At 37.7% G+C, this 14,453-nt stretch overlaps 1 long non-coding RNA gene across 2 annotated transcripts in view; it reads right to left on the reverse strand.

The window, feature by feature from the left end:
* Window positions 1-12,468: 12,468 nt before the first annotated feature.
* Window positions 12,469-14,453, reverse strand: part of LOC122242042 — a 129,480-nt gene continuing 127,495 nt past the window's right edge. For both annotated transcript variants that reach the window (XR_006222189.1, XR_006222188.1), the window contains exon 6: window positions 12,469-12,692. This is a non-coding gene — a long non-coding RNA (uncharacterized LOC122242042). The remainder of the gene's footprint in view (window positions 12,693-14,453) is intronic.

The following is a 14,453-nucleotide window of genomic DNA, read 5'->3' on the forward strand; positions in this document are numbered from 1 at the left end:
AGAATCACTATTTCATATCAAATACATTGTCTCAATACATATGTCTCAATACATATGGATCAAAATGATTCTCTCACAAAAATAAAATATGGTTTTTGCCAAACTTTCCTGCTAATTTTAGTAACTGCTTTATTAAAGCTTATAAGGTTTGTACTGAGAAACTTACTATGTTACAGAAGTTTAATATAATATTTTGCTTCAAAGTGTAACGTTAAGAGTTTGATTATTAACTGATAAATATGATTCCACTCATTCTTTTTAGTTTTCAAAATTAAGTTCTAATTACATTACTATGATTTTCGTGACTATTCATGCTAGTAAATGCATATTTACAATGCATATTTATTTTGAAAACCTTATATTGTGAAATAGACACTTAAAATCCAAACTGATGCTGCCTTTACTCGCAAAGTCTTTCTTGTGAGTAAAGCAGTACACAAATCCTCTGGCCTCAATGAGGATGAAGCCACCTGCGTGGTGACATCACAGATTCTTCACATTACTGGTAAATATTTGAACATTGAACTGTTGTTGCTGACAGCCATAAGTTTGATTGTAATTCAGATATGTTTTTTAAAGCATGATTTTTTGGGTATTAACAGCCATGAATCAATGCCAATAAAATCTATATACCTCATTATATTGCTAACTCTCCCGAATGGGAAAAAGAATTATCTCCTCATAAAATTTGAAGAGTTAGTATTGGGAATAGAATTCACTGGAAGAAAGCATACCTGAGCATTCCCTAAAGGCATAATATGTAGGCTGTTTGCCATTTTCATATACCGCACTCCTTACAACTTCAATCCATTTCAATCACAGAGATTAGTTTCAAGATGGGCAGACTCAGGAAGAAATAATTCCATCCTGCCTCAGTACAACCTATTAGTTATGACAAGAATTGTTCTTTATTGTTGACATATCCCAGTGTTCTTCCTCAAATCAGAAAGCTATATATAAGAAAGATAGTATGATGTTGGGAAGAAGGATGGATCAGGGAACCAACCACATTCTGAAACTGTTTTTAGATCACTATCTTTGGTATTTCTAAGAAGAAAATCATCTTGCTGTGGTTTCAAGAGCTCTTTGAAACAAATACATTGCAGAAGTCATCAGGGAAAAAGATTGCTACACAACATTGTTTCTTCTTCCTTTTTTTTCTTTCCCCAGCTAATTTTTACTTTCGTCTCTGAAAGAAAAGCAATATGTAACAGCTGTATGATTTATGCAATAATCGATGCGAAACTACATTGAATTCCCAGGTTATTCACCATATCGTTTGCCAATTAATATCAGTAAAAGCAGCGTGACTTGGTTTCTCAAACATGCAAGTGAGGTCACTTTCACTGTGCCGGCTTACCTAGTGAAACCGCAGACTGGTATTTCTGCATTGCCTGTTCACGTCTGAAAGCAGGGAACTGATGCTGTTTCTTTTTCCTCACAACAGCAATGCCATTTTACCGATCTGTGGACTGTGCAGAAGTATCATACATTTTACCTGACTCTTGCCAAGAATCAGAAGATCCTTTCAGGTCAGAGGACAGGTTGAACTCCATCGCTAACAGGAATGACATTTAAAAGAAGACTTCTTGATAGAGGCAGGAAGGCAGCTATATTTTACGAGTTTTGTATGGCTCCTTGTGGCACACCACACCTGGTGCTCCTACTTGGCCAATGCTTCTTTGATTCTGGACTTGTAATGTCTTCTCTCGGCATTCATAATCAGATTATTTCAACCACAATTGTAACCTCTCAAGAGTGTGCTGGAAAAGCTCCTGGTGGCAAACTCACGTTCCCCAATTAACAAACAAACTGAAAAAATTTTAACACCTCCTAGACTTTAAGAACTATTTATCTTTTAAAAGCGCAAAGCATGTATTCCAGCAGAAAACAAACAAACAACAAAAAAAGAACTATTTATCTTTTAAAAAGTCATAGCAGAAAGGAGTATACTCATGTTTCCTTACTGGCTCTGGGAAGTCTTCACAGGCAAGTTTCCAAAATAAAAGGCAATCATTATCCCTGCACCATGTACGCAAAGCTATGGTGAAGTCCATAGTCCACAAAGCCTTCAGGGGCAACGTCACCATGGCCAGGCAAACCTTGATGTATTTGTGAAACAAGAAGGATTGCTATCACCACCACCACCACCATCCTTCCAGCAATTCCCAGAGTCACTCACTTCATACATCAACTAAGGCAAATGAGACTGTAAGCAAAGACTTCATGACTTAAGACAAAAGATATTGTTAATTATCAGCGTGCACCATATGATTTCATTCATATATAGAATAAAAGAAATGAAACACATGAACATGGAGAAAGAAGAGAGAGAGAGGCAAACCATAAAAGAGACTCTTAACTCTAGAGAACAAACTGGAGGTTGCTGGAGGGGAGGTGGGAGGGGCATGGGTTAAATGAGTGATAGGCATTAAGGAGGACGCTTGTTGTGATGAACACTGGGTGCTCATGTAAGTGATGAGTCACTAAATTCTACTCCTGAAGCCAATATTATACTATATGTTAACTAACTGGAATTCAAATAAAAAATTAAAAAAGAAAAAAATTATCAGTGTATTCCCTTTATCCTATTGCAGAGAACTCAAGGCTAGCTGTATTTTTGCCAGATGGAGGATGTTTAAAAGGCTTTAAAGTACAATTTTTATAGTGATCACTCTGCCATTAAAAAGGATTTTACTGGGGCGCCTGGGTGGCTCAGTCGGTTAAGCGTCCGACTTCGGCTCAGGTCATGATCTCAACAGTTTGTGAGTTTGAGCCCCACGTCAGGCTCTGTCCTGACAGCTCAGAGCCTGGAGCCTGCTTCGGATTCTGTGTCTCCCTCTCACTCTGACCCTCCCCTATTCATGCTCTGTCTCTCTCTGTCTCAAAAATAAATAAACGTTAAAAAATTTTTTAAAAAAGATTTTACTCAGCCTTCTTTTGAAAGCAATAAATAGAATAGAGAACGCTTCTGCATCGCTAACATTTTAGATAGTTCCTTTGATAAATTCAAAGGATAAATTGATAAACATGGAAAGAGAAAGGAAAAAGAAAACAAGACATAACATAACAAAAACATAGAAGTGAACAAATAGAAAGTTTTTTAATCAATTGTTCCAGACTCCCTGCTTTTAAATCTTGAGTACCTCTTGCCATCTCTACAGATATTTTGCAAGTGTCATTGTTGAAAATAAATAAAACTTAAAGTCAAACGCTCCTTAAATATGAAGAGGATTACATAATAATTGTAAACAATACTCATGGTTATAATTTAGTCTTGAACACAAACTGTATTAAATATCATATATTCTGTTTTAAGGGTATTCAATATGGTAAACATCTGGATTAAGAAGAAAATGTCACAGAAAATTGCAGATAGAAGGCACTGCAAAGATCATTGAATATAATCTGCTACTTCTATGGATAAAGAAATGGAAACCACTGAAATCTGAGGACTCTGTTTGTTTATTTGTTTCAGCCTTCTGGTTTCAACAGAGTTGTAGAATCCGTGAGTCATCAGAAAGGAATTTAGATGATAAATTAATCAAGGTTTAGTCTTGTTTCAAATGGCATGTTTCATTTTAGGTATTGAGGGATTAGTCTTTTTTTTTTTTTTTTTTTTCTAGAGGTTAAATGAAGGTCTTGGTCAAATAGTGAGCAACAAAGTAATTAATTTTATCATTTAATTTATTAAAAGATTTATTAGAGGTTACTTTTAAATATGAGCTTGTCAAGTGAAAACATACTTAGATTTACAAGATTATTTGCCCATAACTTTTCAGGAATGCATCTGTAATATGAAATGTAGTATGTCTCTAGAGCCTCATTATACAATGACCAACATCTTAACAACACTCTTGCTAAATATAATAAAGAGCTTGGGCCATTTTCTTATATCATTCTGAAATCAATGCCTATGGTTACTACCTCCAAATGCAGTTCACAAAAACAAATTTTAGTTGATGAGTTAGTAGACAAAAATAAAGCAAGTATGGCATTTGGTATTTATTTAATCAATAAGTAGAGTGTAAATTATCTGGGACATGGAATTTTAACCTGTAGTTCCTGGACAGAATTAACAGGAACATGAACAATATGTATACATAGTGTTATTTTATTTTAGAAAGTGTCTGAGACTCTAAAGAACCTGTTCTAGAATAGTGGTATCCCAAAGAAATATAATGTAAGCCACAGATATGAGCTACATAGGTCATTTTAAATTTTGTAGCAGCCACATTTTTTAAAAAGATAAAAATAATTTTAATATATTTTGTTCAGCCTACTATATCTAAATTATTCTCTTTTTGACATTTAATAGGTATAAAACTTATTGCTGAGCTGTTTCACATTTTGGTATTGGTACCAAGTCTTTCAAAATCTCGTATGTATTTAGTAACTATAGTGCATTTCAATCTGGACTTGCCATACTTCAAGTGCTCAAAGGCCACATGTGGCTAGTGGCTACCATGCAGGACAATGGAGGTCTAGAGAGAAGATGCAAAATAAGCATCAGGCAGCACATCATGAATGATGTTTCTTTCTATTGATCTATTGACAAGTATTTAGTGGCTCTGAGATGATCCTCTTTGATAATTACTAGTATTTCTGTGTTGCAAATACAGTGATAATGCAGATTTAATTTTCAGTAGATCTGGAGCACATTTTCCATCGTCTGAAAATACCATCCTAAGAAAAGACCGTGCCCAAATCAGCAAGGAAGAAGTCAAACTTTCATTCTTCACAGACAACATGAAACTCTATGTGGAAAACCCAACAGTCTCCCCCAAAAACTGCTAGAACTGATACGTAAATTCAGCAAAGTCACAGGATATGAAATCCAGGTACAGAAATCAGTTGCATCTCATCAATCAACGTGATACATCACATTAACAAAAAAAAAGAGAAGAACCATATGATCCTGTCAATCGATGCAGAAAAGGCCTTTGACAAAATTCAGCATCCTTTCTTAATAAAAACCCTTGAGAAAGTCGGGATAGAAGGAACATACTTAAAGATCATAAAAGCCTTTTATGAAAAGCCCACAGCTAACATCATCCTCAATGGGGAAAAACTGAGAGCTTTTTCCCTGAGATCAGGAACACGACAGGGATGCCGACTCTCACCGCTGTTGTTTAACATAGTGCTGGAAGTTCTAGCTTCAGCAATCAGACAACAAAAGGAAATCAAAGGCATCAAAATTGGCAAAGATGAAGTCAAGCTTTCGCTTTTTGCAGATGACATGATATTATACATAGAAAATCCGATAGACTCCACCAAAAGTCTGCTAGAACTGATACGTGAATTCAGCAAAGTTGCAGGATACAAAATCAATGTACAGAAATCAGTTGCATTCTTATACACGAACAATGAAGCAACAGAAAGACAAATAAAGAAACTGATCCCATTCACAATTGCACCAAGAAACATAAAATACCTAGGAATAAATCTAACCAAAGATGTAAAAGATCTGTATGCTGAAAACTATAGAAAGCTTATGAAGGTAATTGAAGAAGATATAAAGAAATGGAAAGACATTCCCTGCTCATGGATTGGAAGAATAAATATTGTCAAAATGTCAATACTACCCAAAGCTATCTACACATTCAATGCAATCCCAATCAAAATTGCACCAGCATTCTTCTCGAAACTAGAACAAGCAATCCTAAAATTCATATGGAACCACAAAAGGCCCCAAATAGCCAAAGTAATTTTGAAGAAGACAACCAAAGCAGGAGGCATCACAATCCCAGACTTTAGCCTCTACTACAAAGCTGTCATCATCAAGACAGCATGGTATTGGCACAAAAACAGACACATAGACCAGTGGAATAGAATAGAAACCCCAGAACTAGACCCACAAACGTATGGCCAACTCATCTTTGACAAAGCAGGAAAGAACATCCAATGGAAAAAAGGCAGTCTCTTTAACAAATGGTGCTGGGAGAACTGGACAGCAACATGCAGAAGGTTGAAACTAGACCACTTTCTCACACCATTCACAAAAATAAACTCAAAATGGATAAAGGACCTGAATGTGAGACAGGAAACCATCAAAACCTTAGAGGAGAAAGCAGGAAAAGACCTCTCTGACCTCAGCCGTAGCAATCTCTTACTCGACACATCCCCAAAGGCAAGGGAATTAAAAGCAAAAGTGAATTACTGGGACCTTATGAAGATAAAAAGCTTCTGCACAGCAAAGGAAACAACCAACAAAACGAAAAGGCAACCAACGGAATGGGAAAAGATATTTGCAAATGACATATCGGACAAAGGGCTAGTATCCAAAATCTATAAAGAGCTCACCAAACTCCACACCCGAAAAACAAATAACCCATGTGAAGAAATGGGCAGAAAACATGAATATACACTTCTCTAAAGAAGACATCCGGATGGCCAACAGGCACATGAAAAGATGTTCAACGTCGCTCCTTATCAGGGAAATACAAATCAAAACCACACTCAGATATCACCTCACGCCAGTCAGAGTGGCCAAAATGAAGAAATCAGGAGACTATAGATGCTGGAGAGGATGTGGAGAAACGGGAACCCTCTTGCACTGTTGGTGGGAATGCAAATTGGTGCAGCCACTCTGGAAAGCAGTGAGGAGGTTCCTCAGAAAATTAAAAATAGACCTACCCTCTGACCCAGCAATAGGACTGCTAGGAACTTAGCTAAGGGATACAGCAGTACTGATGCATAGGGGCACTTGTACCCCAATGTTTATAGCAGCACTCTCAACAATAGCCAAATTATGGAAAGAGCCTAAATGTCCATCAACTGATGAATGGATAAAGAAATTGTGGTTTATATACACAATGGAATACTATGTGGCAATGAGAAAAAATGAAATATGGCCCTTTGTAGCAACATGGATGGAACTGGAGAGTGTGATGCTAAGTGAAATAAGCCATACAGACAAAGACAGATACCATATGGTTTTACTCTTATGTGGATCCTGAGAAACGTAACAGAAACCCACGGGGGAGGGGAAGGAAAAAAAAAAAAAGAGGTTAGAGTGGGAGAGAGCCAAAGCATAAGAGACTGTTAAAAACTGAGAACAAACTGAGGGTTGATGGGGGATGGGAGGGAGGGTAGGGTGGGTGATGGGTATTGAGGAGGGCACCTTTTGGGATGAGCACTGGGTGTTGTATGGAAACCAATTTGACAGTAAATTTCATATATTAAAAAAATAAATAAATAAATAAATTAATTAATTAATTAAAAAAAAAAAAGAAATCAGTTGCATCTCTATACACCAATAATGAAGCGGCAGAATGAGAAGTCAAGGAATTAATCCCTTTTACAATTGCACCAAAAACCCGTAAGATACTAGGAATAAATCTCACTTCTATGAAGGTAAAACTATACTAAAAACTATATAAAGCTTATTAAAGAAATTGAAGAAGACCCAAAGAAATGGAAACACATTCCATGCTTATGGATCAGAAGAACAAATATTGTTAAAATGCCTATACTACCCAAAGCAATCTACACATTCAATGCAATCCCTGTCAAAATAACACCAGCATTCTTCACAGAACTAGAACAAACAATCTTAAAATTTGTACAGAACTGGAAAAGCCCCCAAACACCCACTGTAATGTTGAAAAGGAAAACCAAAGCTGGAGGCGTCACAATTCCATACGTCAAGCTGTATTACAAAGCTGTAACCATCAAGACAGTATGGGTACTGGCACAAAAACAGAACTATAGGTCAATGGAACAGAATAGAGAACCCAGAAATGGACCCACAAAGATATGGCCAACTAATCTTCAATAAAACAGGAAAGAATATCCAATAGAAAAAAGACAGGCTCTTCAGCAAATGATGCTGAGAGAACTGGACAGTGACCTGCAGGGGAATGACCTGGACCACTTTCTTATGCCATACACAAAAACAAATTCAAAATGGATGAAAGACCTAAATGTAAGACACGAAACCAGCAAAATCCTAGGGAGAAAATAGGCAACAACATCTTTGACCTCAGCTGCAACAACTTCTTAGTAGACATGTCTCTGGAGGCAAGGGAAACAAAAGCAAAAATGAACCATTGAGACCTCATCAAGATATAAAGCTTCTGCACAGCAAAGGAAACAATTAACAAAACCAAAGGCAACCAATGGAATGGGAGAAGATATTTGCAAATGACATATCATATACAGCATTAGTAACCAAAATCTGTAAAGAACTTTTCAAACTCAACACCCAAAAAACAAATAATCCAGTGAAGAAATGGGCAGAAGACATGAACAGACACTTTCCCAAAGAAGACCTCCAGATAGCTAACGGTCACATGAAAAGACACTCAACATGACTCACCATCAGAGAAATACAAATCAAAACCACAATGAGATAGCACTTCACACATGTCAGAATGGCTAAATCAACAACGCAGGAAACAACAGATGTTGTCAAGGATGCAGAGAAAGGGTAACCCTTTTGCAGTGCTGGTGGGAATGCAAACTGGTGCAGCCACTCTGGAAAACAGTATGGAACTTCCTCAAAACAATTGAAATAGAACTACCCTACGACCCAGCAATTGCACTAGTAGGTATGTGTCCAAAGAATACAAAAATGCTGATTTGAAGGAGCACATGCACCTGAATGTTTATAGCAGCACTATCAATAGCCAAAGTATGGAAAGACCCCAAATGTCCATCGACTGAAATATGGATAAAAAGAAGTGGTATATATACACAATGGAATATTACTCAAAAAGCGATCAAAAAGATTGAAATCTTGCCATCTGCAACATGTGGATGGAACTAGAATGTATTACGCTAAGCAAAATAAGTCAGAGAAAAATAAAAATATGCTGTGACTCATATGTGGAATTTAAGAAACACAACAGATGAACAGAGGTGAAGGGAAGGAAAAATAAGATAAAAACAGAGAGGGAGTCAAACTATAAGAGACTTATGCAATCCCTATCGAAATAACACCAGCATTCTCAGAACAAACTGAGGGTTGCTGGGGGGGTGTTAGGTGGGAGGATGGGCTAAATGGGTGATGGGCGTTAAGGAGGGTACTTGTTGAGATGAGCACTGGGTGTCATGTGTAAGTGATAAATCACTGGGTTCTACTCCTGAAACCATTATTACACTATATGTTAACTAACTTAAATTTTAAAAAAATTAAATAATAGTTATAATAATTAATAAAGAAACAAAGGTGCCTGAATGCACCACCAGATCTCTCACAAGCACTAAAGAGGAAATGCCTAAAGGGATTAAGAAAATTTGCATTCTTGACCCGGTACTTATTTTCACAGGAAAGTTATCACAGGGAAAAATGTCTTAGTGTGATTGATTATCCTCTGGTTATATTGAGAAGATAGCATTCAAGAGTTTGTGGAATCATGGCAATTAAATAAGACACGCTCTTCTTTCAAATGCCATAGCAGACAATTAAATTAAACTTTGTTTAAATGCAATTGTACCAATGTATATGCAGTTTATTGTATATGTGACAAAAGCCAGAAATTGTTAATTATTTCTCCTATGTGTCTTACATTGTTATAATCAACTTTCTTGAAAGTTAGCCTTCTTCAATACTTATTCGATCTTTGGGGCACCTGGGTGGCTCAGTCAGTGACAGCTCAGAGCCTGGAGCCTGCTTCAGATTCTGTGTCTCCCTCTCACTCTGTCCCTACCCTGCTCATGCTCTGTCTCTCTCTGTCTCAGAAATAAATAAAAACATTAAAAAAAATACTTATTGGATCTTCTTGTTTCATACAGTCATGGTTAATGGAGGCTCTTGGAGAATCTGATGATGGTATCTTTCTTCTTCCTTTGTAGGGCCAATATAATTAAAAAGGCCAACGGAGTTGTCAGTTTAAATATAACTCTACACTATTCTTTTAATTGCAATAATGTCTAACATTACTTCATTATTTTTTAACCTCAAAATATGTTATGCTCTTTGAGTGGCAAAAATTACTCTTTTTTGTACTGCTGCATTCAAAATTCAGGGGCGTACTGCTATGATGGTATCACTAGGGTGTTTGTTTCCTTGACCTCATTCGGAATGAGATAAGAAGATGTATTCCTTAGTTATTGAAAATGTAAGGGAATATCTCTTATCATGTAAGAATTCAGCAACAAACTGGTTTTATATTTTAAAATTTTGTGGCAGGAAGTCAAATGCAGGTGGAATTTTTGCCAGTTCATGGAATTGTGAACGCACTTGCTTTGCAAGAGGCGAGACCGGTTTGTTCTTCATTTGATCCCAGCGACAGACAAACAAACCAGCAAACAACTCTCCTTGGTGATTGCAAATCCACTGATCCATGCAGTGGGTAGAGGAAGTCTAAAGGGCGCTACTGAGTTGGTCCAAAGGGAGCTACAAAGGTCCAGACATCCCTTGTTTTTTGAACGTTTACTTCATGACTTGGCTTTTACAAAAGATCTACAGTAGTACCTATCTTTGAAAACCAAAGAAGTCCGAAAAGGATTTTTGCTTTTATGAAAAATGGTTGTGGGGCGCCTGGGTGGCTCAGTCGGTTAAGCGTACGACTTCGGCTCAGGTCATGATCTCACGGTCCGTGAGTTCGAGCCCCGCGTTGGGCTCTGTGCTGACAGCTCAGAGCCTGGAGCCTGTTTCAGATTCTGTGTCTCCCTCTCTCTCTGCCCCTCCCCTGTTCATGCTCTGTCTCTCTCTGTCTCAAAAATAAATAAACGTTAAAAAAAAAAAGAAAAAAAAAAGAAAAATGGTTGAAAAGCTAAGATAGGCTGAGTGTTTGTTTTGTAGCTAGCCTTATAGAGGCAGCTCACACTGGGAGCAGCGAGGGGCTCCTCCGAGCTTCTTCACCAGATGCCCTCAGCATCTCAGCATCAAGCCACTAGTTTTGAATTATGTCTGTGAGCACGTGTGCTTTGTCTCGACTTACTTTGTACATCCATTAGCAAGATATGTCCTAGGGTTTCAGAAAAGCCTAGGAGAGGTTATTTTTGGGGTCTGGGTCTGGAAATCCTAAAAAAAATTCCTCATGTGTTAATGGTAATTGTTTCTTCATTTTATGCCATTTCGGTTTATAAAAGTTTTCATAGGAAAGCTCCATATTTTTGGATAGTGGGGCAAACCTATGACACAGATATTGCAGAAAAGTCTCTGGAAGCTGGGAGAGAGGGAAAGAATAACATGGCTTCTCCCTGTCTTCCTACTTTTTATTCTACTCCCAGTACTTTTCTTGGGCCAATCCTGTATGTTGATTTATATATTAATATAAATGTTTAGGAGTTGAAAAGTACTCAGGAAACCTGACCAATGACCAATGCTGAAAGCCAACCTAAGGAATTTAGACACAAGAATGTTTCTTTTTCCTCATGAGCAGCCTTTTATCGTAATATATTTGGGTAATTTCCATTACTCTCAATTTAAGATACAAGCACATTCTTCAAATTTGTCAATAAGTGAGGATGAATTAGCTTGTATTACATGGATCATATTCATGAGAGGCTTTGAGATATCCTAACATGTTAACATCATGTCAGCTCAACTCATCACACACTGATTTTCAAGTTAAAATATATCATTTCTATTATGATAATTACATATATCTCCCCTGTATGTGTTGCTTGCTACTTCCCTAAAGTGATCAAAATCCTTACTCTGTTTTTTTCTCATTCCAACCTACAATCTCTGGGAGAATGGAATTGTATATTATTGCCCTTATTTTTTACATTAAGGAAAAAACTAAAATGAAGGGAATTTAAATCTGGTCATGGTGATTTAGTCACTTGCTGATATAATCCATATGGTATTTTTTTCCTGATTCAGTGCACCTTTTACAATAAATTATTTTTCTACATAGGTTATATAGAAAAAGTATTATTTATGACTGCTTATTAGTTTTATATGTATTATAATTATGTGCATTTCTTGCATATTGCTCACAATTACTTATATATAGAATTTCACTCCATTAATAAAAATTCTAAGTGAATAAAGCATGAATCAGCAATGTAAATGATCTTCTGTTTTATTATTGGCTTAAAGAACAAACCTGGGACTCAAAAAGAAAATATATTTCCCTTAGATACTATAACATACTGCTGCTCATGAGTCTGTGCCCCCACTATGGAGATATTAAGTAACAAACCATAATGAAATAATACTCATTTAAACCTACCAAACTGGAAATATCGTATCTTTAAAATTATTTCCTATGCATTTCTTTTAAAAAGGAGGATGTTAGACAATATAATAATATTCACTTACACATTTTTTAGTAAACATTCATGGAATATCAGTATATGTCAGTCACTAAGCTGGCAAGTCCACATAAAAAAATTAGATGAATAATGGTTCCTGCCTTTAAAGAGGTGAAAATCTGGTAATAAAATCTGGCGAAACTGCCCCATAAAGACAACAATAAAATACTATGTGCACACGCACACACTCATACACACTTGCAAAGGAAATTGTGATGAAATATGTAAGTCTACTTAGAGAAGAACATGGAGGGATGCATCTGGGAAAGACTTTATAGAAGAGGATGCACTTTAAGAGTTGAAAAGGTGATCACCTGGAGAATGTATAGGAGAAGCGTAGTTCAGGCAGGAAGAATGTGTGGGGCACAGAAGCAGGGAACAGAAGGGGGTGCTCAGGATAGCCGAAGTATATGGAATGGGCAGTGATGAACGATGAGGACAGCAGAAGTCTCAGCAGAGGGCGTCTTGGGGGCAACTTCCTGAAAAGAGATATTGATTATTATACTATAGCTTTACATTTGGAGTAGTTCTTATGCACTAGTCTGTAAAAGCTGTCTATTCTCTGGAATAGTGAGCATATATAATAAGGCCTGGTGAGCAATTAGTTCTCAGCCCACAGTCCTGACCAAATGTCTAAGGCAGTACTAAGTATTTCAAGCCTATTCAGAAAGCTGTGCAGTGTGTACGAAACCTGGATGCAATTGCTGGAAGGAGAAGGCCATGTATCCTCCCTGTAACAGGTAGGGGTTCAGATGCATTCAATTTAATTTCATGTAATTGTATTTGAGTCACTACTGTGTGTTAATACAGCTAAGGGCTATGTAGAACACAATGTGGAAAAGATACAAGTACTACCCTCAAGGCTCCTGACCCCAGGTCAGTTTGGATGGGGTACTCATACGCTTGACCCCCACAGCCGGTGATATTACAGCTGGAGAGTAGTGGAGCAAGGGATCTTTTCTACTTTTTCTTTTCTCTGTTGTGTTTATGAAAGGAACAATGTTTATGAGGCAGGGGTTTCCCCAAGTTATAGTGAATCAGGGGCAATGGCATATGGAGACATTCTCTACCGTTAGTTGTATTCTCTTGCAATTACAAGCCTTTGGTTTTCTAGCCATGGCACATGGCCTTGTAAGAATGAGAAAAAGAAGAGAATTGTACATGATATAACCAGACACATCAGTTAATCATCACTATATAATAAACTAACCAGCACTTAGTCGTTTAAAACAATAGCCTCTCCCCCTTTTTTGGCTTACAGTTCTGAGTCAGGTGGCTGGTTAGCTGATCTCCATTGGACCCATTTGTGTTCTTCAGTTAGCTGTGGCGGGGGGGGGGTTGGCCCCTAACTAATTTAGGGTGGCCTTACTCAGCTGTATGCCAGTTGGTATATTTTTGTCCAAGGTGAGAGAAATGACTGTATTATATGTCTCTCATCCTTCAATGGGCTACCCTAATCATAGTGTTCAAAGATGGAGAGGAGATCTCTGAGGGCCAATATTACCTACTTTGCATTCTATTGGCTAAAGTCACATGGCCAGCTCAGATTTAAAAAGTGGGTAGATAGATAAAGTCTCGTTGCCAATGCCAAGGCCCTTCAGAAAAGGTGGAGAATTTTGTCCGTTTTAGCAAGATGCCACATCAGAGGACTGAGAAAAATTTTTTTTCAATATATGAAATTTATTGTCAAATTGGTTTCCATACAACACCCAGTGCTCATCCCAAAAGGTGCCCTCCTCAATACCCATCACCCACCCTCCCCTCCCTCCCACCCACCCCCAATCAACCCTCAGTTTGTTCTCAGTTTTTTTTTTTATAATTTTTTTTTCAACGTTTATTTATTTTTGAGACAGAGAGACACAGAGCATGAATGGGGGAGGGGCAGAGAGAGAGGGAGACACAGAATCGGAAGCAGGCTCCAGGCTCTGAGCCGTCAGCCCAGAGCCCGACGCGGGGCTCGAACTCACGGACTGCGAGATCGTGACCTGAGCTGAAGTCGGACACCCAACTGACTGAGCCACCCAGGCGCCCCTGTTCTCAGTTTTTAAGAGTCTCTTATGCTTTGGTTCTCTCCCACTCTAACCTCTTTTTTTTTTTTTTCCTTCCCCTCCCCAGTGGGTTTCTGTTAAGTTTCTCAGGATCCACATAAGAGTGAAAACATATGGTATCTGTCTTTCTCTGTATGGCTTATTTCACTTAGCATCACACTCTCCAGTTCCATCCACGTTGCTACAAAGGGC

This window comes from Panthera tigris, chromosome C2 (assembly GCF_018350195.1).
Source record: "Panthera tigris isolate Pti1 chromosome C2, P.tigris_Pti1_mat1.1, whole genome shotgun sequence".
Lineage (NCBI taxonomy): Eukaryota > Metazoa > Chordata > Mammalia > Carnivora > Felidae > Panthera > Panthera tigris.